Raw genomic sequence first — 15121 nt, 5'->3', positions numbered from 1 at the left:
TTGGGGAGAGGGAAGTAGAAAATTCAAGAAATATTATTTTTGGAAAATTACATTTTGACTTGTATTCCCTAACATCACAACCCAAACCTAGTAAATTAATATATACATTAGTCTTCCTTTCCATTGTTCTTCTCCATTTCATTGACATCTTCTCTCCCAGTTCATGTCATTGACAGATCAATAATGAAGCTCAAGGCAACTGCTCGGTAGGTTATAGACATAACCTGAAAACAAATTGCCCATGTTTTTGTCATCTTGTTCTTTAATTAAATTGTATTTGCTTCGTTGAAGCCATGCAGACTAAATCCTAATCAAACTGACTGAAACAAGTGTTAAATATCTTACACACACATATGGGACTATAAGAATTGCTATAGGTGTATCATACCTACCAACGGTCACCGGTATAATACAGTAGAATTTGACTGTTAGTGTTGACAGTGAAGACCAGTCATGAAAACATAATTGGGAAATCAATGCCATGCATTTAAATAGTACTTTTCATCTGTAAATTTAAAAATATTTAATGAATGGGGCTTCAAGTTGTCTGAGTTTCTAGGACCCTACCTACCTTCTCACCATCTTACATCTGAGGCAGTGGCCTTTCTGATCCCAGGAGAACATCATATTCTGCCTGTAGTTTGCATCTGTAGTCCCACATTTGTGAAATGCCCTGTCTTCAAGCCTTAAGTGTGCTACCAAATTAGCCACTTAAAAATATGCAATTAAGACTCTTCAGTCTGGAAAAGCCTTTGGTATAGCATCATGATCTGTTCTGATATTTGTTTACATATTTTATCTAAATTAATTTTTTTATTGGAGAATGCCTAGAATGCATAGGTACCATCAAAATAAAGTGTATTATTATTGTCATTGGAACAACTTTTCATATTAAAAAATTGTAAGTAAAATTCAGTGAACAGTTTTAAAAGGATGTACACCAATACAGATATTACTGCTGTATATTATTCCAGTTTTGATTTCATAACAACATGTTGTCTCGGGTATCTTATCACCTCAGAAAAATTCCCCCTGAATATTTGACAAATACAACCATTTCTATGCAAATATAGCCTATGGTGGCACAGCTTTCTTTTATTAATGGAATTTTTCATATCTCATGTTTTGCACTTAAAGCAATTCCATAATTTTGTTTCACATACCTTCAAACCACATTTAATCTGTATAAATATGCTTCACTTTAAACTTCCTATGCAGTCTGAAGTGATTTGTTAGTTTGATGCATCAGCTAACAAATATGAGAAAAATTGGATAATATTACTTTTCATCTTAACCAGGGAGAAAGAAATTTTGGTTTGAGGAAAAACTTAATGTAAAAATATGACTTTATTTTTTAGCTAGACCACTATCAGTTGTACCCTTCTGTTCCCAGAGCAAGTAACCCATAGAAACGTAACAGCTTTTTCTGATATTTTATCATGCATATTTCTGCAAGGCACATTGTCATTGCAGAGTCAGTGTGCATCATGTGATTTGGCAGAGGCAGAAGACCTTATTCTTAGTTTAACTATTGATAGAGCTGGCCTAGATCTTGACTGTGTGCTATATCCACTTGTAAGCTTGGAGAGAGGGTCTGTCTGAATGTACGTATATTGTCTTGTTTGTGCCAATAGCTGTGCTCTAAAGGTTCTTGGAGAAGCTTTAATCCCTAACCCAAGACACACATTAGTGGGCAGGGACTATTTATTCTTCATTGTATACACAAACAGCTTCCATTAATATTAAGATATAGTATATTTGCTATATTGGATAATAGTAATGTAGGACCTGACCCACTGGCTAATCATTGACTTTAGAGGTGTACAGCTGGATACTTGGCATCCTGTGAGCAATACCTGACATTTCCAGGAAATTGCCGCTACCGCCCTTCTCATTTAGCATACTGCAACCCTAAATGCTCTGTGTGTATGTAGGTAAGAGTAGAAACTACATACCAGACCTTCCCGAGCTCTGCAGGTGATCAGCTAACATCCTTAATATTAAAGGATAACTTCTTCATTCTGTTAGTTACTAGTGATGACACTGAGCTGCAAGATTTAGAAACGTGTCTGGATTTCCAGTCTTCTCTCTTCTCCAGCCCCCCAGCCCCCGTGAAGTTCTGGGCTATTCAGTGGCAGAGGCCAGTCCTGAAATTCAGAATTAAATCAGGGTTCAGATTCTGAACGCATTCTTCCTCTTCACACCGCTTCCTCCCTTTCCCCTAAAAAGCTCAGATCCAGGGTATTGATTCAGGCTCACCTCTATGAACTCAAATATTGTTAATAGTCATAACTTTTTTTTATAAAATGCATTATTTGACTCAATCTCCTGTGGGAATGAATTCTGCAAATTCCTTTGCTCATGTATAGAGGAATATCTCCTTCAGTTTTTTTTAAATTTACTACCCTTTAATTAAGTGATTGCCTTCTCTTTATAGAAGGGTTATATGGAAAATGTTTGCAAGAACTCTTTTTTCTGTTGTTTTCTTTTTCACTGAAATTTTGTTTTGACAGTCTTTCCAACCAATTCCTTGTTTTGAATAATCTAAAACTCCTTCTATTCCTACAACCTGTGTTGTCCTTCCTTGCTGCCTTTCAGTCTCTCCCATATATTTCTTAAACTGATTCAACTAATAGTGGACAGTGCACCAGATTTTCAACATAATGTCTACAGATGGCCCTGAGGTGCAAAATTTAGATTGTTGCATTTGAATCTGAGGTTTGGTTTTTGCCCCAACTCTATTAATGTTATCATGCTTTATTGCAATATTTTCTAACTTGTAATATATCCATTTCCATAACAGACAAGAAACTGAAAAAAAGTCTCCAATGTGCAATAGAGAACAGTCAAATGAAGGGTTGTTTTCTATTAGCTATTTATAGTGTTCTCAAGTCTAGTTTTAAATGTCACAGTTAGCAGGGCTATCACTTCTTTAGGAGATTATTCCACAAGCAAGAGATTTTACAATCAATAAGTTTCATACTTAAATTAAAATTCCCTCTGATTGCATTCTATTTCTCCCAGTTGTACCCTTTTCATAATTGCTTTTATATTTAATTATAAGAATCCTAGCTATAGTTCTAGCTCCAGGATTCAAGAACCCTTGTACAAAGTCATGAAGATCTTGCACCTATTGAAATCAATGGCAAAACCCTTATTGGACTCTACACAGGTTTTATAGAAATATGGCTAATAACATAAGATGATTACACCTAGTTGGCATGTGGAGATCCCTTCATGTGTGTATTTTTTGTTGTTTTTTAAAATTAATCCTAAACCAGGATGAACTATAAAAAATTTTGCTGGCTAGATTTTTGAGACAAACTCCATTTTGAGAACTGAAACAGCTTCCCAGCTGCCAGCCTGGAATGCTTTTGTCAGTTTCACCTTGTCAGGTGAAACTGACAGACTTCGGGCAGGCTGCCAGAGAGACAGTGAGCCTGGGGGCTCAGCTCTGGGGGGAGAGAGACAGAGAGCTGGGGTGTTGGGCTCTCTGCCTCTCAGAGTTGCAGGAAGAGATGGACAGGCCTCAGCCTCAGCCACCCTCTGGGACACTTCTGTCCATTTTCACTGGCAGTGAAATTGTCAAAACCATTCAGGTGGGAAGCTGAGATGAGAAATTTTCAATCAGCTCTAATGATTAAACATTTCCCAACCTACCTCCAGAACATTTCATTAGTAGTTATTAGGGACAGAATCCACTTTTGATTGGGTAAAATCGGATTTAGTTCACTCCCTTCTTTTTTGAAGAATATTGGATTTGAATCAAGCTATATAAATTGGATCAAAGCTAAGCATAATTCACCATTAGGTGATAGTGAGTGGCTTCCTTTGAGAGGGGTTTAAATTTGAGCATCTGCGTGAGATAAGGCTGTCCAGTCTCTAGTTTCCTTTATCAATATGCAAATATCTCCAGTCAGAGAAGATGTAACACAAATAAACAAATGGTAAGAAACACAAAATACCTCAATAGGCTGAAAATATACTTATATAGCTAAAAAATCCACAGCTAACTTTTCCTAACTTAATTAAGGTATATAATAGTTTTGGGCAAATTTCAGGCTTCAAAATCAGATACAGAAACAGGACTTCTGTGGTGTTCTGTTCTGGTAAGTGTTTTAGAAGGCTTTCTGTCTAATGAGCTAGGTAATCTATAAAGAAACTATGTTTAACATGATAATTCATGTGACATAAGATAGAAATCTGGGCTGTATTTCCCCTTCTCCCCTGCAATATACTATGGGTACCTAGAGCAACTGAAACTTCTTTGACGCCCCAGTCTGGCAAGGCCTTGAAACATATTCCAAAATCAAAGGTAATCTGTTACAGGAGTGCTATCAAAAAGAGGACTGCATATCAAGATAGTTTATGTAAAGAGCAACACCTGTATATACACAGGCATGTGTAGCATTGTTGATAAATTATAGACTCATAGATTTTTAGGTCAGAAGGGGCCATCATGATCATCTAGTCTGACCTCCTGCTCATTACAGGCCTCAGAACCTCACCCACTTACTCCTGCAATAGACCCCTAACGTCTGGCTGAGTTACTGAAGTCCCCAAATCATGATGTAAAGACTTCAAAAAAAACAGAGAATCCTCCATTTACTCTAGTTTAAACCTGCAAGTGACCTGTGCCCCATGCTGCAGAGGAAGGTGAAAAATCCCCAAGGTCTCTGCCAATCTAACACGGGAGAAAATTCCTTCCTGACCCCAAATACAGTGATCAGTTAGACCCTGCACATGTGGGCAAGACCCACCAGCCAGACATCTGAGAAAGAATTCACTCTTGGTACTCAGAGCCCTCCCTTTTCTAGTGTCCCATCACCAGCCACTGGTGATCTTTGCTGCTAGCAGTTGCAGATTGGCTACATGCCATTGTAGGCAGCCTCATCATACCATCCCCTCTCTAAACTTATCAAGCTCAATCTTGAAGCCACTTAGGTTTTTTGCCTCCTGCTACTCCCTTTGGAAGGCTGTTCCAGAACTTCAGTCCACTGATGGTTAGAAACCTTTGTCTAATTTCAAGCCTTAACTTCTTGATGGCCAGTTTATATTCGTTTTTGTGTCCACATTGGTACTTAACTTAGATAACTCCTCTCCCTCCCTGGTATTTATCCCTCTGATGTATTTGTAGAGAGCAATCTCTCCTCAGCCTTCTTTTGGTGAGACTAAATCAGCCCAGCTCTTTGAGTCTACTCTCATAAGGTAACTTTTCCATTCCTCGGATCATCCTAGTAGCCCTTCTCTACACCTGACCCAGTTTGAATTCATCTTTTTTAAACATGGGAGACCAGAACTGCACAGTATTTCAGATGAGGTCTCACCAGTGCCTTGGATAATGGTACTAACATTTCCCTGTCTCTACTGGAAATACCTCACCTGATGTATCCTGGGACTGCATTAGCCTTTTTCACAGTGCCATCACATTGGCAGCTCATAGTCATCCTGTGATCAACCAATATACCCAGGTCTTCCTCCTCCTCTGTTACTTCCAACTAAGAAGTCCTCAGTTAGTCAGTTTTTCTGCAATACAAAGATCTTTGAGTCCAGCTCTTGACCTCAGTACATCAATTTAAAACTGCAGAGTAAACTGTATCTTTGTATACAGCCTTTTATCTTCAAGAAGGTGCACATTTTACAAGAGTATTCCTGGAGAACTCTCAAGCAATTATAGCAAAATTATCCTGACTGTACACATCAGGTTGTCTCACTACACTACTGTGCATAAGCAATAGAACATGACAGGCAATGCATTTTAATCTGTCCTTGCCCACTTGGGCATTACACCTTTTGCTTCAAGCATTCAGAACACCTCCAAAATAACAGTGTCACAAAGGAGGACTTTACTGGGATCAGGAAAATAGGATCTGGGAAAAGATCCAGGTTAACTAATAAGTACTAAAACACCCCAAGTCAACAAATTCCCCCCAACTCATCCCTGGCATCTTCCCAGGCAGATGGCACACTGAGGATGACTCCAGAGATGAGTGGTGCAGCACTGTGAATGTTGCCCAGCTTACACAAAAAGGAAAGGGTTCCCCTTATTGAGTCTTCACTCCTGGGTGGGACAGGATTTACTCCTGGGTCCCTAGTCTGGAGTCCTGTTGAGGTCTTGGCTGGCTCTCGGTAACTGGCACGAGGGTCAGATCTCTGCCACTCTGGACGCTGGCCACTGAAGGGCTGGAACTGCCTGACCCATGCATTAGATCCCACAGCAGTTCGGTGACTCCCCAGTTGGTGGGACATGGGAGTTAATTAGAGACTCCCTGAGCTGTTCTGCTTCTCTCTCAGCTCCAATCCCAAGGACCAAACTGAAACTAGTCTCTTTGTCTCTGGGTCAGTCTCTCCACACCTGCTGAGGGAACAATCTCCTTGTTGGTCTCAGCAGGAGTTTCTAGCCTATTGTGCCCCCACCTCTGACTTCAAGCATGCTGGGAGATGGTGTCAGTGGGCTATGGTAGCCATTATTGTTGTAGTCCATAGACTCAGGCCCCTCCTGCCCTCTTAGGCTCCAGAGTTTCCAGGAGCTGGAGAACTTCAAGTGAGGGTTACAGAAAAAAGGAGAATAGAATTAAGGTTATAGGTCTCTCCTGAATTTACTGGAAATGTATTGACATGGGGACAACATCAGTGACAGCCAGTCCTCATCTTCCATTTGTGTTTGGAACATATAAAGCTGGTTTGTTGCATAGCAGCTTTCAAGAGGAGATGTTAGTATTTCTACTCATTCACACTCCATGTTACTACACACAAAATAGCAGTTATTTCTCAAAGTTCAACCACAGTGAAACAATGTAAAATTTGTAAAAGCAGCAAAGAGTCCTGTGGCACCTTATAGACTAACAGACGTATTGGAGCATGAGCTTTCGTGGGTGACATGCATCCAATGAAGTGGGTATTCACCCACAAAAGCTCATGCTCCAATACGTCTGTTAGTCTATACGGTGCCACAGGACTCTGCTGCTTTTACAGATCCAGACTAACACAGCTACCCCTCTGATACTTGACACAATGTAAAATTTGCAGATCTCTCTGCATCGTACTGTAAGTATGTATTAGAAATCATCATCACAGAAGCAATCACAGAATAAGTTTCACTTGAAACAAAATCCAGGTTGGCTCCGAAGTAAGGCTTGAGAGCTTAGTCTGACTTTTAGGTCATTAGGGGAATGCAAAACCCAGGGGTTTTCTCTACAGAAGATTCAATCTAGCTCCAGAGTTGACCATAAGGAGGTGGGGATTTATATGGTCATGTGATATCCTTCAGCAGCAAAAGCAGCGGGGCTGGGGACCCACAGCAATAAACAACATTGCTCTTTCTATATTCTTCATAAAGATAAAAGGCTGCACAAAGAAAACCATTTGCAGTACAAGAAGTTTCATTGGGAAAAACCCATAACTCAGGAACTACTGTACGTATTCTTGAGCGCCACCCATTGACACCTCATATGGACTGTTCTATTTGTACAGATAAACTTGGAAGGATTAGCTTTTCATTGGTAAATGTGGATTTAACAGTACACACACAAACTAATGAATTTTTTTTCCCAACGATAATAAAATTCATAGGCAAAGTAAGATAAACATTTGTTGAGAACTTTGGAGTTTGATTTAAGGATATTTACTTTGTATATTTCACATGCAATGTTGCCCTCCCACCAATAATTTTGCACAGCTATGAAAATGTAAACTGATTACAAATAGAGAAAAATGCATAAAAATAAACATTGACATTATCCATTGAAATTATTTAAAAAATCAAATTCTGCCACACTTATATATAAACAAAGTACTATCAACAAGTGAGAGCTTGATGGGGTCAAGGTGAGCAGCAAGGCTGCTCATTTTCAAGGCCATGATCCAAATACTGAAGAAACTGGCCCCTTCCTCAGCTACTACAGAAAGCCAGTGGCCCTATAGTTAACCTTCATACAGTTTGCTAAGTAGAACTAATATGCTGATTTTTTTAACTTTGATATTTGCCCCTCTGTGAATATTTACCATTGTGCTTTTGTTCCTTCAGTATACATGGCACAGCATTTAAACACAGAACAGGCGTCCAAATCCTCTTACCTGCCTGGGAATTTACCTTCTCACTAGCTGTAAATAACACTATTTGATGGAGCAATGTTTGGCTGTAATACAAGCAGCTAATCCATAAGAATATTCCTCGCCCTTGCTCCTAGAAAGCATTCAGAATCCTTAAATTGTGTAAGCAAGATTTGCGTGTGCAGATAATTGCTTTGCATCTGTGAACGTTCTGGGTATGCTAGTCTTCTGCTGTACTTTCTGAAATTTTGTTCCACATGTACAAATATGTAAATAGAGCAAGTGTCCTGGGAATGTTGTTAGAATTCTCTGCTGAGTAGTCATCTTTGAGAGTTGCTGTTGGGACCACTGAGCTGCAAACACTGACTTCTCCACTGATAGCTATTAGTGACTAGTAAGATAGTACTACTGAAGCTCTTGTGTCCTTTCAAATAATCCAATGGCCAATACATATGTATTCAAGGGATTTAAGTTACCATACACAATTTTTCATCAACCAAAAGAAAATACACCAACACATCTGGTCCTTGTTTTTCTTAACAGTTGTCAAAGTTAGGTAGGAAACTAGCTCACCTTTAAATTGCTGCAAATGACCTTCTAGGATAAAAAAAAAAGTACTGGGATACTTAACATGCCAAGAAAATGTTTCCAGTTTGATAACACTTGCTTTGCTGGCGGAACTGAGGGAGTTGACCTTCAAACACAACTAACAAGGGCTTGATTCCTCACTACCTCGGCATCTGCACCTTCACAAAAAGAGTACACTCTGAGTGTAAATTGAGGCCAAATCAGAACAGGAGCTTTATACACCCAGTTCACACTTGCTCTGCCTATGTGTAAGTTACTAAACAAGGCATGAGGCACTGGAGACTCAGGCCCTGTAGCTTTAGAAAGGAAAAAGTAGCACCACATAAACAATTGGTATTCGCTGTCAATATGCACCTATAATTCCCATTCGCAACAGTGAGAGTTACCTGTGTGTATCAGGGAAAAAATGCCATTAAAGCTGTTCAATTCAAACAGTAAACCATGCACGGTATATAGAGGCTATTACATCTGCTGCATTTAGATCTCATTCACAGCAGTGTGGGGATTAGTGTAACTGAACTAGTAGGCTAAATTTAATTTCATTTGATCTTCTAACATGAGACCTCAAACAGCTTTAGAGTACAATAGACATCTCTGCATACTTCAGATGGTAACGAAAGGAACAGGAACTGCAGAGTATGTGCCAGGTCCTCAATAATTTAAGGTTTTTCCATTTTCCAGGGGCCTTATTTTCAGACATAAAACAGGTTTTCAGCACAACCTGCTAAAAAGTCAACAGCTAGATCAGATATCTAGTCACCTAATCCAGCAATGCCTCCAGATATGCTGCTTTCACATTCTTGAATTACCTTTTTCTGGACAAGGGTAGCACAAGGTGTTGTGAAATTGCTTTCTATGAATCATGTCCTTTTAGTCTCAGAAAGCTGGTGATAAAGCTATGGTTGTAGAGAGGTCTTGCAGGACTTATGATGCCTACTAATGAAACCTATCTCCAGAGGTGTGCAGAAGCCTAATTCTGCTGCTACTAAAGCCAATGGTAAAGCTCTCATCAGCTTCAACAGTAGCAAAATTAGGCCAGTGCTGACTGCTTTTGAAAGTCAGCCCTTCCCCTAAAATGTTGTGGAGTTCCATTGTGTAGCTAATTGATGGAAAAAATTAGGAGTGCTGGATTTTTACAAGACTAAATATTTCAGATTTGTGGTCAATGTGTAGCTAAGTTATGGCCCTGATAAAGCATGGTAATTCCCGTACTCCAGCAACTCAAAGTAGCATTTTATCCTGATCTAGTGTTAAGTCTCCAGCAGCAGCCAGTGAAAGAAACTGGTACTGCTGGGATGCCCTCTTACAGGAACTTTTTCCCAGCGTGCATTGCTGACCTTTTAAATGGGGCAGAACCAAGCAGCTCCAGCCTTAAGGCTGCCATTTTGTAGCTGACTACTACTTGCTTGCTGCATCTTCCTCTCTTCTAGCTAGTAAGTGTTTCTTAACTCTGGTTATGTATTTTAGTTTCCTCCTTGAGGAGCTAGTATGTTTTCAATGTCTCCTCATAGAGGTACTTCTGTTTTGTTCTTTTTTTCCTTTTTCATGTGCATGGAGAAACTTATTTTAAGGAAGGCAGTTCATATAAAGCAGTTCTTAGTTCACTTTGTTAGTCCTTCTCCTACTGTTTATTCTCTAACTACTTGGGCTTTACATTTACACTTTTTGCTCATTATAATAACCATTTTTTACAGTCAACATTTTCCTTTCCACTGCTATGATTAATTGACTTTATGTATTATGCTTTTGTCTAGTTCCCTTAGTCAACTCCTTTGGGTAATACCTTTTTCCCCTTTTTTTTTAATATTAGCCTGTAATATGTATTTGCATTTCAAGTTTAAAATTAAAACAAACAAACAAAAAACCCTTAAAATATATGGGTTGTTTTGGCTAGATTGGTACAGTGTGTTTGAGCTCTTGGGTCATCTGACATCCAAAATTGGATGTTTTTGTAAATGATCTGCTCTATGAATTATTTTGGGGAAGTTCTATGGCCTATGTTACTCACAATGGCCCCTTTGGGCCTTGGAATCTATAAATCGATGACTCATAATACACTTTCTGTCAAACAGTCCAGACTTTAATGATTCATTAATGACTCTGATAAATCTTCTGATCAGTAATCCTTTATGCCTGTCTACATCTGTTCTTAAATAAATGTAATAGTAGAGAGCATTTCAGGTGAAAATGTTCACTGCTCTTAAATTTGTCATAATTCCTCTCCTTTTAAGCTAAGAACTTGCTTGATTACTCTGTCAGCAATTTTACAAGACACGGGAGCATGCACATTTTTTTTCAGTGTTCTGAAGCGCAAAGAGAACATGGTATAAAATGTTAATGTAATTAATATTGGCAAATATAATTAATGTTGGGAAAGATTTCAGTGTGCTGCAAGTTGATAAAGAATTTAATTCTTTCCCACTGAGTATAGATCTAGCAGAAACTTGATATGACCCCCATTTTTCACACACATCCAACTTGCCTTTTGCTTTTGAACACATTTTAAAAACTGAAAATATTCCCTTAAATCACCGTATAAAGAAAACAGGCTGGGGTGGTGCAGAGAGAGTTGTTAATAGAATACAAGGCATTCCACCTCTGGGTCACGGCTGAAAAGTCAGCCCAGGTTACTGCAGTCTTCCCCATGCTAGGAGTCATCACTTAGGGCTGGAAGAGGCCTCTGCCATCCCCTTCCATCTTGGGGCCCTCTTTGCATGTCCTCTCTGATGAAGTCCCATAAGTTTCCTCTTTCTGACCAGCGTTTGATGGAGGGACTTGTTTAGTTGGCCTCTTTTTGTGTATCCCTCCACAAACATAATATCCACGGCAATGAGTCCCACAGTCTAGGTCAACTGACTTGGGCTCGCACTGCAGGGCTATAAAATAGCAGAGTAGACATTTGGGCTTGGCCTGGAGCCTGGGCTCCACATCCTGGACTCCAGCCCATGTATGAAGGCCTACACTGCTATTCTTAGCCCTGCAGCATAAGCCTATGTCAGCTGGCTCTGGGACTGTTTAACTGTGGTCCTGATGCTTGGGCTGGAGCCCAGGTTCTGGGACCCTGTGACAAGGAAGGGTCCTAGAGCCTGACCCAAATGTCTACAGCATGATTAAACAGCCCCTTACCCCAAACCCTGCAAGCCTGAGTCACTTGAGTCAGGTACCCTAAGGCTATTGCTTTTGAAGACATTTAGATGTCTGTCTATCTTTGGTGGATTTACAGCTTTCATATCTATATGTTAAGGTGGAAATAATATTTGAGTTGAAGATGTGTAGGTCAGCAGTGATGAATAGTCATCAACTGAGAGTTAAAATCCAAAATTTCAAATTTTTGAAGTTGTTTGCGTTCTGAAGTTTGAAACAGACCTATTCCTTGTTTGTTAAAAAAATTTCACTATTTTTCTTGCATATTTCTTCAATATTTTAAAGAAGTCATTATAGAAAATATGGTTAACATCTTTAGATTACCTAACATTTCAGCTAATGGAATAGTTCAATAAAAAAATTCCCCCAAAAGCATGACATAACAATAAATCAACAATTTTGTAATGAACAAACTTAATTTAAGAAGTCATTTTTAAATTTAAAAAAAACCTTCTGGTCAAAATATTACAGCCAGCTGCACTGGTACTGACGTAAAACAAGTCAATGCCCATAATGAACAGATGTTGACATCACAAATATCATCATGATGCCCCCAAAACTGTTTCCAGTGACTTTCTCACATATAACCAGTATGGATGCGGAGTGTCTCTGTAGAGTCAGATGACTCAAGGAGCTGAAACACTGTTACTCACTAGCGGCTAGCCTTTACTTTCTCCTTAGAATGGAGTAGCCTCCATAGGCATTAGTCTAGAGAAGTGATTGGTGGGTCTGTGCACTGGTGGGTGCAATGAACCCCCTGTGATTCCAACCCCCTTGTGTAACTGTATGATAGCATACAGGGAACTCTCACTGAACTGTGTTCTGTGGTGAGCAGGAGATGCGCTGTCACAATGCAGTTCTCCCACTTCTCTGCTGTGAGAGACATTTAATATCATTTATTAATAAAATTAAATACAAATTGGTGTATTTTAAGGGCCTTAGTTTGGTGGTGGGAGTTGTTTGAGCACAGTATGAATCCTAGAGCTATTTGGGTAATGTATTAAAATATTCTGCATCTAGACACCTTGGACACATAGAATAAAACAAATAATGTAGTTGTTGGGGTTATTAATCAGCTGTAGACAACTAAGTGTTTCATATGCATTCATAATGGTAAGCGATCCGTCAATAATTCAGGAGCTATCCTTGGCTGATATGGTAAACACAGGGGTCATAGGCAAAGTGGGATGGAATATTATTAAAGGGGGCCAATAAAGGAACTAGAAAATCTTCTAAGACAAGTATAATCTTGTGTGCTATAAAAAGCAGCCAGTACTCAATTTGATATGCAATGGATGTCAGCCTTGCAAATGAAACACTGGAAGCTTCCTCAGCAATGAATATGAAAATGTGACTATCATTTATGCAGAAAGAGGAAATTCAGCAAGTACTTTTATGTGTAGGTGTGATTAAAACTGTGCAGTATTTTTTTTTTTAATCCTTTCGGGACCTATATCCTGATGCGTCATTCACTGGCCCTAGACTTTGCCCTTAGGACTTCACTCCAGGCTTCAGCAGGTTGCAGTACATCGAGTGAATTATTTTTTGTTGAATCCTACAGACAACATGAAGACTAGCCCTCTTGGGATTGGAGCTGGGTGGGGGAGCAGAGGCAGCAAGGAGACGAGAATTGCTTTTATTTGCAGCTAGCATTCTATTGTAATAAAAGGCCCTGAGTATGTCACACTGGAATAGATTTCCAAGGAATTTGCTGTGAGACATAGTCCAGCAAAGAGAAGCTACTATAGAAGCACAATAGGTACTTTGTCTTATAGCTGCAGAAAATATTCTTGGCACTCTGCAATGGATGCTTGTTCTGTTGCAGGTGCTCCTAGCCAGGAAAAAGGCCTGCATACTGCTGAAGGCCCAAACCCCTTCTTTCCCTTCCAGCTGAACACTGGGGAATTGCAGAATAGTTGAAGGTGAGGTGCTGTAGCCTATGGATCATAAGCTTCCCCTTCTTCACTTGGGCACTATATAATTTCCTATGCCAGATTTGGTCCTTTCTCTTAGTGGGAGTTAACTTTCCCTGGGACCTCATTCAGAGTTTCCTTCCTCCAATGGACAAAGGACTGGCCTCTTGCACTAATCTAGGAATTGAGGTACAGGAGGGCAGTTCTGTTCCCTGCTGGGTGATTGGTGGGCTCTCCCTTTGTTTGCTGCTGTAGCTAAATGGCTTTCTGCCCACCAGCAATCTAATGGGAGACTCCTTCTCTCCCACCCATCCAAGCTCTACAGAGAGGAGGGGAGCTCTTTGGACCCACATGTCTGGCCATGCTTTATCTCCTTTGCTGAAATAGCTGTTTAAGGAAAAAGCTATTTTTAAGGTGCAGCCCTTATATTTTTTTTTGGTCATTCAGGGAAGACTCTACCATCAGCATTGAGATATCAGATATGTGGAGCCTGGGAGGACACGCTGACAAACTTAAGTATCCCATCCTGCCCCAGTAGCCACCCTTTTTTGGGGTGCTGGTCTGAACGGTGTTGCAAAGCACTGCCTGGCTCAGAACAGGGCTCTTGGCCTGTCTGCTGAATGCAGAATCATCTCTGGGTCAACAAAAGTCCATTTGTAGAAGGAGAGGAAATAGTATTTATCAGGCTTAATACCTGGATGTCTTTTACTATGTGTAAGGAAATACTAGGTACCCCAGCCTGCCAGAGGATTCTAGTACCTGTGAGTACGTAGGTGGGTCAAGTATTCATTTTTAGATACTTAAAGCCATCACTGAAGGAATAGAAGAGCTCTGATTCATATGTCAAGCATATTGGAAATGGGAGGAAGGAAAAAAATATTAGAGCACAGCTATTGCTCACTCCCTGTTTGCTGAGGAAGACTTAATGTCACAGGGATTAGGTAGCTGGCTATTTTTAGATGCCTATCACCTTTAGAGGCAATTTGAAGAAGCAGAAATCACCTCCAGCATGTCTTTGTGCTGCCAGAACAGCACCTTGTGATAAGCAAGGCCTTCTTTCAGTTTTAGAGTCCTTAATTTCCTTCAGGACAGAGACTGCATAAATTCAGGCTTGCCAGTTGCTAAATCTCTGTCAAACAGCCTGCTAAACACTTTCTGAGAGGGAGAGCCAGCTGAGTAGCATGAGGGGAAGAATTGGCATGAATTGTATCAGCAGCAGTGAGGAGGTGCATTCACAGCTATCTAACAGATGTTCTTTTCCTTTGTCTTTCCTGCAGGGCTGACAAGAAATGAAATAGAAAGTTAGAACCAAGCAAGGGAATGACATGCATTTACTAAAAATTGAAAGGGTGTGTGTGTGTGTGTGTGTGAGAGAGAGAGAGAGACTTTGCTAATTTTTAATTTAAAAACTATGGGCCAAGTTT

The sequence above is a fragment of the Mauremys reevesii genome, linkage group 9, assembly GCF_016161935.1.
Source record: "Mauremys reevesii isolate NIE-2019 linkage group 9, ASM1616193v1, whole genome shotgun sequence".
Classification (NCBI taxonomy): domain Eukaryota; kingdom Metazoa; phylum Chordata; order Testudines; family Geoemydidae; genus Mauremys; species Mauremys reevesii.
Note: the sequence above shows the minus strand (reverse complement) of the source record.